The 12,553-nt window shown below is 37.0% G+C and overlaps 1 long non-coding RNA gene across 10 annotated transcripts in view; it reads right to left on the bottom strand.

The window, feature by feature from the left end:
- Positions 1-12,553, bottom strand: part of LOC135295330 (uncharacterized) — a 298,178-nt gene that overhangs the window by 204,314 nt on the left and 81,311 nt on the right. For 9 of the 10 annotated variants that reach the window (XR_010357399.1, XR_010357427.1, XR_010357409.1 and 6 more), the window contains exon 2: positions 1,761-1,869. This is a non-coding gene — a long non-coding RNA (uncharacterized LOC135295330). The remainder of the gene's footprint in view (positions 1-1,760; positions 1,870-12,553) is intronic. The other variant, XR_010357415.1, reaches the window with a different exon arrangement.

Here is a 12,553-nt window from a genome sequence, read left to right as displayed (position 1 = left end):
CCAAGCAGAAGTACAAAGCCATGAAACAAAGCAGAATTACAAGTTCATTCAAAGAACATAATGAAACCTCCCTGAATACATTCAGTTGGTGTATTGGGATTTCTGTGTGGCTGTAGCCCTGACATGTAGCTAGAAATTCCAGCCAAATCACAAAATTCCTGACTATACTAGAGTAAAAATTCCTAGCAGAGAATGAACAGAGTGCAAGGATGACTATGGTATATGGTTATTCCTACACTGAGCAGAGCATGGGCACATATTTTTATGATGAGGATACAACATTTGGTTTTTTATAAAGAGTCCACAACTACTTAGTTATGATGCTTAGAAATATTTAGCTCTATTATTGCTTATGGCAGAGTGTTCCAAATATTAACACTATGCTATGTGGATCAGCCTTGACATTTGAAAGCAATTTTATCCTGAGAGTTGAATCACAACATTTAGCAAACCTGTGGCAAAATTTTCCCAGCTTTTTCCCAATTTTCTTTGAGTTAATATAGATTTAAGATGAGTTAATGTTCTAGAATTTTATAACAAGCATAAAAGAAGAACAGGACTCAATTTATCCTGGGTGAGAGAAATAAGAAACTCATCTAGAGATGGCCACTTCTGTGAACCCATCTACTAGGAAAATATCACCTTTCACAGGCTGCAGAATCTGTCTCAATGTGAAATATAATATGAAAATCATGAAGGAGAAATCAAATAAAATTTTAGTCCAATGTCATAGCAATGTATCAAACATCAATATGTTTTGACAAAATAGGTAGAACTTCTCTAAAATCCACTGCTGTATTTTCAAAGAAACTCATCAAATAGTGGTTTAAAAATTACAAAGTGTCAATTCAATCCAGAATGAATCCAGAAAATACAGCAAGAAACAAATTACCTCCTGTGCTAATTCTGACATTCTGCATCCATTTTCATTTAAGCACTTCCAAATTCCCAGTCCTTATTGCTACCCATATATTTTTCCTATAAAATTGCGTTAATAATTTTTAATAAATCCTATAAAATTACTTTAATAATTTTAATAATGTAGCATTTACATATTAAAAAGCAGCTAGATTATTCAGATGCATATTTCTGGGTCTATCTCACAAACTGCATAAGATTCATTTTATATTGGGACCATCAGAAGGTAGGGAAATAAGAGATTTCCCAGAAAATGAGTCAATTTAAATATGCACAGAGAAATGCTGCACTGTTACTGAAGGGCAGACACAACCTCAGCCTGCCCCCATAGTAATAATTATACAGCCCTGGCTGGCAGCTCTGGAAAGGGGAACTGTATAAATTCATATCTGTTATTTCCTGGGTCACAAACCTAGCAAAACAAAAGAAAACAAAACAAACAAAACATAAACAAAAGAAAATAATTGACTACTGCAGCTTTGTGAAGGAAGGAAAAGGCAGACGACCAGAAAATTGAAATATTATTGTGTAGGAATAATGAAGGTAACTACAGTAAACCTAATTTTAACACAGAACTCATTAAGTTTAATGGTAGCATTTATCTTAAGTTAATCAAATCAGGTCAATATAGAATTGTCATGGAGTTTTTTGATTTTGGTTTTTTTTTCAGAAAAACAAACATGCCACAGAATTAAACATAGATACATGTTCTGGGTAGCAGTGTAAGTCTGAGCTCTGAGGCACATAGAAAGCTCTGGAAGAGAGAGTTCTAGGAACTTTCCCTTTGGAGAGGAGTGGAGCAGCCTGCTCCCAAAATGTCATCCCCGGATGAGACTGCCTACCTCTCTTCCCCATGCTGAAGGAATTCAGAGTTTCACTCACGTGGAAAAGAAAAGGTGGTGAGAGAAGGCAAAGCAGTTGGTCCAACGGGTCACCAGCTATCCAAAAAGACTGAAAGAATAAAAAGATCAAAAGTGAGTGAAAAATACATTTTCATCTGTTTCAATCAGTTTAAGTTAAATCAAGATTTTTTTTTTTTTCTGCAGAAGATGTGCCATATCATCTTGGGCAGATGGCCATTTAGTTTACCCCACAACAACACTGGATCATGATGCTAAATTCAGATTTATACACAGCACTCTCATATCTCAGGCCCATCAAGTATTCTAGTATCTGATTTAAAACAAATCTAAAATAATAAAGGAAAGCAATATGGTGGCAGGTGAGTTCAATGCCCCCAATTGTAAAGCCTCTACAGCAGCTGTCAAAAAGAGTAAAGGGAAAACATGCAGCTAAATTTGATCAGCTGAGATGGGGGTAAGTGCTGTCACTGAGAGAACATGGTGTGAGAACTAGAATACTAATAAGCACAACAACAAGTAGAGGTCAAATGCAGAATGGATTTCTTTCCCCAAGGTGGAGAAGGTGGTTTTTTTTTGCCAGTGCTTAAAACATTTTAAATAATGTGAGAAGCTTGGGAACCTTTAGAAAATCAGAAGTTTGAAGAGTGAGAAAATATTCCTTTTCTAAAAGAGAGACCTGCAGAGAGGTGAAGGGTAGGCCTTTAATCGAAATCTGGGGAGTTGCTCAGCAATGATCTCAGGAGAGCCTAAGGCTGCTCCATTTCACTAAGCAGGCATGTTGGGTCAGATGTCTTACCTGTTTCTGAAATGTTACCTGCCCTTGTGTAACCTCTAATTATAAGTTTCAGTGAGAGTCTTCATAAACTGCACTGCAGCTGGCCTTATTTAAGCATGGTGAGACTTGAAATGGTTCAGAACCTCTGATACACTTCTCTTTTTCTTTTGTGTCTATCAGCCTTTCATCTTTCTCAACTCTTTTCCTGCCCCTACCTCAATTTCAATAGGATTAATCCTTACAAAACGATTTCTTTCTGTGGGATACTAAAACCAGGGGAAAAGTAAGTTGGAGACTCTAAGAAGGTAAGTAATAAAAGAAATTAGAACTATTCAAGTGATTAGAGCAGGGTAAGCCTGGATGGTTCCTGCATGATAATAAGAAAAAATCCACTTCTTTAAAAGTGTACATCCAATTCCTGACAATGTCCCTGAAGCTGGATATGTCAGTTCATGTAAATCTACTCCACCGTGCAACAATGTCACCTTGTTACTCAACCACACAACTCAAGAGCATTAGGATTTGATGCAAGACTTCTGCAACCTAGTTCAAAAGGACAAAGGTTGGTAGGGTTTCTCCACCTGACAGCCTCCCACACACAGCCAACAGAAGCTCTGTGCTGAGCTAGAAAAACAACATCAAACACACAATATTTTGTATATTATTCAAGACGATACAGTTGTGGTTTTCACCCCAAAAAAGGCAAATTTTCATTGATGGAATGTCAACGTAGCACCTCAACATTCCAGCTGTTGAATACAAAATACTTTTGAACGCACGGAAAACCAGTGCCAGAGTCTGCAAAACCCTGACCCTCAGCTCTTTAGCTATTGAGACTAAAAGACTTTGTTGGAACAAAGGATATTTCAAAACAACCTTCTGTAACTGCATATTCAAGTCTAATTTGAGGCTTCAAGTAACACTTGCATTTGGTTTGACACTTGTTTCTTACACGTGATCCTCAGATGGAAGACTGCCAAAAAATACTTATTATTCCCATTATAAACAAGTGGTTCTGCTTGGGGAACAACGGGTCTGACACTGGGAAGCTTCATGCACTCCCAGGTATTTGTACCATATCGGGAGTTCTTACATGCTCACATCTTTCTGTGCTTTCCCTATGAAAAGCATTTAAGCTAAAACAAAGCATGGCACACCCACTCTGCTTCAAGGTACTGCCTCACAGGTGGTGACACATGACAGTAATTAGAAGGGTTGCTTTGATGGCCAGCCAAATTTGTGTGTCCCTTCTAGTAACTCCAGTGAGAGCAAAACAAGTTCAAAGCATTCAATTTACTCTCCAGAAAAGTAAATACTGCAAACTACTAACTAAGCAGACTATTAACTGAGAATTACTGGGGAAGAGATTTAAATTCCCAAATATACGTGTATACATATTTATGTGTTTACATGTGTGTATCCACCTATATAGACATACACACAAATACACATAACTTGTCCTTTCAAACAACAAAAAGAAGGCTGAGACCAAAAGCTTGTGACCAAAGACAGTGGTTGGCAGACACACAAAAGGGATAATGAGGAGCATTCATTTCCACAGTCTCCTGTCCTGCAGGCACCTGTGGAATGCAGTGAATTAATCTAGAGTGTTTGCTAAATTCAAAATGAAGGCCTACAGAAAGGGTGTTGGCTACAGAAAAATAAGTGAGCTGTAGGAAAAAAAAAATCCAAACAATTGAAATGCACACTTTGGACTGGAAAAGGAGTGATAATGAGAAACAGGGAGAGTTCAATATCTAAGGGGAGGCAAAAACTAGAACAGGTCTAATATAACAAATTACATTTAAATAAGACGTACTTAAAAACAGGAGGCTATCTTTAAAGCAGAAAGAAAACACAGTTTTCCAGACACAGCTACCAATGCCAAAGGTGCTTCACACTAGCCCAGTTTGTGAAGTACCTCATGGCTTTCAAACAGACCACGTAAACAAAACACCTCTAGAGTTAAATTGTGGTGAAGAATACACACTTATAAAAATAACCAGATGACACCTTATATACAACTGATGAAATAATGGGAGTAGTCATTTTTTCTCACACAAGAAAACCCAAATACATTCATGCAAAAAAGAAAAAAGTTAACACAAATCTGGGAATTCAGTGGGGAATCCAAACTTTTCAAATGTTCTGAGCAAAAGGCAAAATGGCACAAAACAAAACCAAGCAAAAAGGCAATTGCCAGGGAAAAACAAACAAACAAACAAACAACAATAAAAAACCAGCAGCTCAGCAGTTAAGAAACACACTCGGTTTGTGGCAGACAATTTTAAATTCTCAGTCTGCAGGTCAGGTCCTGACATGCTAGCAGGGCATGCTCTCACCATTTGGCTATGGGTACACTTTCTTTTCCTCTTCTTACTCCAATTCCAAATAATATTTTGTCAGATTGTATCCCCTTCAACAACAAAAAAAAATTTTGACAACTTAACATGTTTCAAAATCAGTACAATTTTAACCAGAGACTTTCTAACAAACTCTTTCTCCTATGATGAAATAACCACGATGACAAAGATGAGAGATGTCAAGAAACTGAGCAAACTAAGAGCCCAACATCTATTACTCTGCTTAATTGCACATCTTTCCTTTGAAAATCTCACCTTTGGGGCATACTGCCTTTATGTTTCTCTTGCTTCCTTACTATTTTTCTGGCTTGTCTGGTCATTTTTATGTCTCAAATTGTTCTAAATTGCTCTTTTCAACTTTCATTAATATTCTCGTGTCTCCTTTCCTCCTTTCCTCTTCTCACCATCCTTGCCAAATTTTATTTGCACATTGAATGCTCTAAAGTTGTTTACTGTATTTTCTTCCTATCCCCAGCTCTACGTTTCTCTCCTAGTTATTTCCTTCAACTGAAATGTATTAATTTCAATTTGGAGCATTGGAGCATATAGTCTATCCTAAATTATCTCTTAAAGAGGTAGAGAAGTGTTATTGAGGAAGAAGTAGCTTTCTATTTCATATATTTTTTCAGGAAAAAAAATAGCAGACATAGGAGTAAAAGGAAATAGAGCTAATGTAACATCCAACTGATGTGCACAGTTAAGCCATGCCCTTGATTAAAGTGCTAAATATCTGTGTTCTTTCTTGTTTTGTGTCTCTTTTTAAGTGATAGCCATTTATTAATTTATTTTTTGATTTAAAAATGCCAATTTAGGTTGTTATATTCTTAAGATAAATCCATAAACTAAAACACATTAAAGACATTTCACTTTCCTTTTGTGGCAGCTTTCATTCACTTTTAAATATCAAAAGTGACAATCAAGCCAGGTAATTACATTACATGGATGCAATTCAGGATAATCATAATTCCCACATTTGGGCAGCCAAATTCACACTGAGACCCTTGGTTCCTTGTCCAAAGGTATATTTAGGTCTTACATGTGCAGTTGAAATACAAGCCCCAAATACAGCACATTTCAGAGCTGGGTGCAGCCAATACAGGTCATAGGTGCACACCTGCTGTGGAAGTGTGAGCTGGCTGTGCTGACCCTCAATGGGAACGCACTGAGAACACCAGATACAGGAAGAATCACACTCAATGAGCCTACCATTTCTTTTAGTTTGCCTCTAGATTTATGATTCCCACACCACTTCTATGTAGCAAGACCTCTTCACATTCTTCTGATATTTGAAAATCTCAGCTTGCCCGTTCCCAGAAGCCTGGGCATGATTTACCTATTTTTTTTTCAATTTAGTGCCTCACCAAAGAGGAATGGCCTTCTAATGGGTTACCAAGTGGTACTCACAGTAAGGAACTATGAGTGGGATTCTTGTTGAATCTGACAAATATTTGGACTTCCACAAGGGTTGCTTTGGAAAGCAAAATGACACATTTCTTACCCTGAGATCTCTGATGGAAAAGATCAGCTGAGTTATTACTTACCATCATATAATTAGTCTGTCCAATGGCCAGTATGAGATGCATTAGGTTTCTAAATACTTTATATCCCACTGCTCTGCCACAAATGAAACTAAGTACAGCAGATTGCCCATTTTAATTCCTGGAAGCTCTGCAGTATCAGAGTTTCATAGGAGATGCCCTTCTTCCCTTCACAGAAATAATAGTCTTTATTATATTACCTATAACTTGTTGCCCTATCCTTGCCCCTTGGTTCTTGTTTTGGTATTTAAATGTCTTATAGCAGAGCAAGGGAAAAGCCCAGCATAAATGCTGTTAAAATAGATACTAACAAGTTTCTGATTTCTAGCACAGAGTATTTACCACTAATCAACTCTAACAGATTGAATACACTAACAAAAATAGTGACTAATCATCATCTTTTCTGCAGGAAAGCCCTGCAACGTTTTTTCAAGGAGGTGGTTTGTATTCCTGGCATTACCTGCTGTATAAAGCAGGTCCTTTCTATAAATTTTTGATAGATGCATACCTGCTGCTAATTTATAATGTAATACCCCATTTACTCCGTTTGTATCTTTAGCAGCTTACACACATGAATTTTTATATTGAACTTTTCTTTTGCCTTCATACTGGACAAAAGATTTAGGGCAGAAAATGTTTTCAGGGGCTATATGTCAGAAAATGCAATAAATTATTGCAAAGTCAGTCATTTACTCTGCCACAGAACAAAAGAAATCTGCAGAATAACATCCCAAATCACAGATTTTAAATGGTGTATTCCAAAGAATCTTCATCCCAACAAAACACAGACCACTGCTTGTACTTAGAATACCTTTGGTTCAAATGAGAGAACCAAGAATGAACATATTATTCAAACAGATAAAAAGAATTTCCTAAATGATGCAGTCCTGACACTTCAAAACAAGAACAATTCAGAATTCAGACTGCACAACTACCAGCTTTATTTCTGACTGATAATTTTTCTCCAATAGTCTGTTTGGAATTAATATTTATGCTGCACAATACAGTTTTTTCTTTGGGTTGTTTTGTTACATGATCTTGCTCTGCAGGAGAAACCACAGGATCAGCAAAGCTTATCCATTGTTTTCTTTGATGACAGATTACTAACAATGATAGATTTTTAATGATATGCCAAAAAGTGTATGAAACTGAATGGTTATGAGGTAGCAACTGCCAAAAGAAGCTGCTCTGAATGCTGCACATAGAAAGTATATATTATGGTTCACTTCTGTCACTGACAGCCAATTCTGATGGTGTACATTTTACATTAGGAAATTGTTCCTCTCCCTACACAAGTGAGATCAGATGACCATTCAGAGGACTGTTTGTTTTTTCCATTTGTGCCTAACATATTTTAAGGAAGCTAGCAGAAACATTTTTTTCTTCCCCTAAAACTACAGCAATGTTTAAAAAATCCAGATTTATAAGGGAATTTGGTATGTATTATGAAGACAGTAAAACATGGACCACTATAGCAATAAAAAGTGGAAATTAATTTTCAGAAACAGATTATTTTGCGCATTTAATACACAAAATGCCACAAATACACTGAAATGCCACAAAGTCCTTTGGTTTGTTATAGATAAAACACTAGAGTAGCTACAGACACACTGCAGCACTCTTTTATCCTTTACAGTCAAAAAATAAAATGACAGATGCAATACATGCTGGTCAACAATAAAGATTTCCCTCAGACATGAAAAACTGCACCAGCTGTCTATTTATTCCAATTTACATGTAGTTTTTCCATGCTATCACAGAACTACCAGGCAACAGTCCAACACATGCCATGCTGTTACTGATTCACCTATCAGGTCATGCCGTTTGCACACAGAGGCGGCAGACGCATTTCTCCACAACGTACCAAAAAACACTCCACAGGGGCACCACCTCCTGAAGCACCAGAAATCACATCTCATGCCTCTAAAACTCTTTGCCCCGCACATAAAGGAGTGCAGGAGGTAGAGGGGTGCTGATGTCTGGTTCTGTTCCCGCTGCCTCTCCTCACTGCCAGTGCACCATCTCTGGAACGCGAACGCTGCTCTCCAGACAAGGTAATACTGGAGTGTGGAGGTGACTGTCTCTTTTACACGAGCTCCAGGATTTCTCTATGGCAAGGATATCAATATAGTCCAAATTAACAGCTAGTTTACAGCCTTGGAACCAGCAGGTAGGATCCCTATAAATTATTCTGTACTTATACAATTTATGTCAGCTTAGAAAACAGAAAGTTTCTCTGGGTCCACTGCAAATGACAGAAATTTTACCTATTTACATGAAGTGTGTAGGTAATATCATTCATATGCTGGTAGCTTAAATACAGAAACTTCAAGCAGAGTCTAACATGATCTGCCAGTACATCTCTGAGCCATTCTTTTATACCTTCGGGAGCTAATAATCTTGATACAAGAACTGATTCACAGCACACTTTATGTCTGAAGTGAATGTCTTTGCCACTGAACGTGCCATGACAAGGACATTGGATGTTGCAACGGTTGTCTGATTATCCCCACAGCAGTACAGGAGATTTAGTCACATTAGAGCTGTTAAAATGAATGCAGCTAAGTGGCTTGTACTGCTTTAGAAAGCTCTATCAGAAGCAAATTAGCTGTTGACCTCTTAGGGCATATGTAATCTCTTCAAAGCCCTGTCTTCTATCAGGTAGTTCAGCTGCTCTCTTGTGAAGAGGCCTGCTTCTCACTACAACTGCTAAGTGTTGAATTTAAAGAGTAAATACAGTTTTCAGAGGCTTTAATTAAAAATATTTCAGAAGTGTGAGGGTGCACTTGAAACCTAACAAGTAAGATTTTAATCTCCTCACCTACAGTAGTAATCACTTCACAGCCTGGGTGCTAACGGAGGCAGCAAGGATAGGAGATACACTGATGAAACAATTGAAACCAAAGAAAAACACAAAATATTTTCTCTTAAACAGGCCTTGCCCAGCAATGACAACAAGCAAGTAACCCAAGGTTAATATGGTTATTTTGATATGTCTCAAAGATGTACAGAGCCAGTACTTAAGAGCAATCTTGTAAACTTTCCTTGCTGTGTTGAGATTGATTTTAGGTTGTGCTGCTACAAAGGGCTTTGCCAAAGAAAAACCTGGAGGCCCCAAACATAGCAGTGGATTTTTCTGAGTGCACAAGTCTCATTAGCAAAAGAAATGAGATAGTTTCACAGAACCGTATATTTTCTGTTTAGTTTACCTGAATTCTTTTTCAAAATAATCTAAAATGTTGCAACTTCAAATATTGGTCTTATCAGTTTGGTCCAAGACCATGCAACAAAACTGTCTTAAAACAAACAACAAAATGCTTTCAGTTCCACTGCACAACACTACATTTTCTGCATTGCAACACAAAGAAACTTGTGAGAAACACACAAACGTGCACACACACTTAACATCTTGACAGTCTGTGCTGTTTTGGGACTTTTGGATTGAAATTCCTCCTCCATAAATCCACAACCATTATTATGTTTCCTGAAAAAGGAGAAGTTGCCATTTGCTAACTCAATGGTTATACGCTTTACAATATTCTTTCTGATCACCACCTGGACACCTACTCTGAAAAGCAGACAGCAGCTCTTCAATCAAAAGGTATCAACTACAAATAATCCTGTTTGACAGTATGTGCATACACACCTCTTAATCTAGACATGTAGCAATTTTTATCGGCATCTGCATAGTCGGGAAAATAGGGACCACCAACCCATTGTGTCCTACTGAGACCTCAGGAGATGGCAGATGCAGAAGCTCATATACTCAAATACAGCATGGCAAAGCACTTAAAAGCCAAGGCATAATTGCTTTATGATTAAGGTTCTAGGCAGTGCCATTTAAATATTGCATGTATTTAAAAAAATATATTTGTTGTTGCAACAGAAAAACTTATGAGTATCATATTTCCCTACTTGTACAGCACAAGTACCTTGCTGAAATGAAGTACCCACTAACATGTCAGAGAAACAGAGAAGATAATTGTTTTGCTTAACAGAATTGATCCAAAAAAACACGAACTCCTGATTTTAACTGAGAGTTCAAATGCATCATAGAATCACAGAAAGGTTTGCATGGGAAGGGTCCTTAAAGTTCACCTAGGTCCAAAGCCCCTGCAATGGGCAGGGACCCTTTCCATTGCTCAGAGCCCCATCCAACCTGGCCTTGAACATTTCCAGGAATTTCATATCCACAGCTTTTCTGCTCATTATATGTGGAGCATTCCCATCTCCTTTGAAGTACCCTTAACAGTTGGGGTTATCTGGTAAGCTCTACAGTAATCACAGCCAAGAGCAAAACCAAGAATGAGAAATAATAAAATTCCAAGCACAAAGTCTTCAATACTTTTCCTCCATAAGGGAACAGTTAGTCCTGTGAATTAACAGTTCTGTTTATAGAGAAGGCCCTTAGGAACCAAACTACTAAACAATTTGTCTTCAATGGTGGGTGTCATTAACACCAATTATTTAGTGAGGAAAAAAGCACCAACAAAACAGCAAAAAACAAATAACAAACAACACCTAACAGTATTTAATTTACTTCCTAGTTGAATATGTTCAGCTCTGCATTTATTGATTCTCATACATAACAAGATAAAGTATCACCAGTCTTTCCACATACAAAACATAAAGCAGTCTGCATGTACTGAGAAAGATCAATACAAAGACAGGTAAAAATGGCAGAACTCTCTCTGAAATAACATCTAGAGAGAACAGATGTCCTCTTCTGGTTCTATTTAATGATATATTCTTTGGGAGAAAACTTAACATATAAATTTAATACTAGCTAGAGACATCCATTTCTTAATTAAAGCTTCATGCTCACCAGTAATAGTAATACTACATTGTTATATATTATTATGGACTATTGAATACTTAATCATTATTATATATTAAATATTTAATATATGGCTGACAAGTTAGGTCAGTACTAGCACTATTTCAATAGACACTAGGTTTCAGTAACAAGTTTTACTGCAAGCAAGCTGAAATTACATTAGTATTTCATGTGAATCCCCTTTCCATTTTTATTTCTGCAAGTCTTTCTACAGCACTAGATGATTATAGACAGAGCACTGGAAGCAATTAGCTTGCATCTTTACATCTGTACTTACTGAGATAATATTCTCCTAAAGTCAGCTGCTTTGTGCTGTTTTGGTTCTTAATTGTAAAGTAAAACTCAGAATTGCAACAAAAAAAGTATTTGGTTCACAAAGTTCATTTATCAACATCATTAGCCTGCAATGAAAAGTTAAGCTGATATAGCATTTTTTGTTAAAATTGCCAAATTCACTCACTGGAACTAAAAGTTTTCTCAGGAGACCAAACTCTCTCAGAAGTAAATATGCTGTTAACAGTATTCAGGGTCTCTTTCCCTTAACCTGGTTTCTCATGAAGACACTTAAAAACTGCCAATCTCATCCTGGGTGGTGAAACAGGAAAAGTGTAATCACAAAGTGCTTTATAGAATCAAAAACCACTTCCTGCCTTGGTCCTTTGAAGCATTTTGAATAGGGAAAATTAAAAAAAAAATTAAAAAAAAACAAACACCACACCATTATCACATAGATCCATTTGCAGCATGAAGACAGAGCTAAGCAGGAGTACAGATATATTCACAATTATTATATAAATCAGAACAGCACTACAGAAGCAGATCTCCCAGTAATGTCCATTTCCTGAATTCTCTTTCATGTTGCAAAATCCATGAACTGGATTTCTTTCTGAGAAAATAGGCTGAGAAAGGCATCCAAATTTATTTTGACCGCTCCTTTAGCAGCAGTATGATAAAAAGTTTGGGGTTTTTTTAATAACTTTCATATAGCTATGAAGAATAAAGACTCTAAAATTCAGCATAGGAATAATGGCCATGGTACTCCATGCTGAAAGGGAAAGCAATTTTACTATATTAGTTTGACGAGTAATGTGTACCAAAATTAATGGTGCCATCTAAAGTTCAGCTCACTCAATCTGTACCAATTTGCTTGGCAAACACTTGTTCTCTGGACAAATAGCACCAGGTCTTCCCCCTTATAAATTAGGTCAGTGGCACAATGGTTCCTAGATTATTGCCTGCTGAATGATGGCTTGGCATAA

The sequence above is a fragment of the Passer domesticus genome, chromosome 1, assembly GCF_036417665.1.
Source record: "Passer domesticus isolate bPasDom1 chromosome 1, bPasDom1.hap1, whole genome shotgun sequence".
NCBI classification, from domain to species: Eukaryota; Metazoa; Chordata; class Aves; order Passeriformes; family Passeridae; genus Passer; species Passer domesticus.
This window is presented reverse-complemented; position numbering and strand designations above follow the sequence as displayed.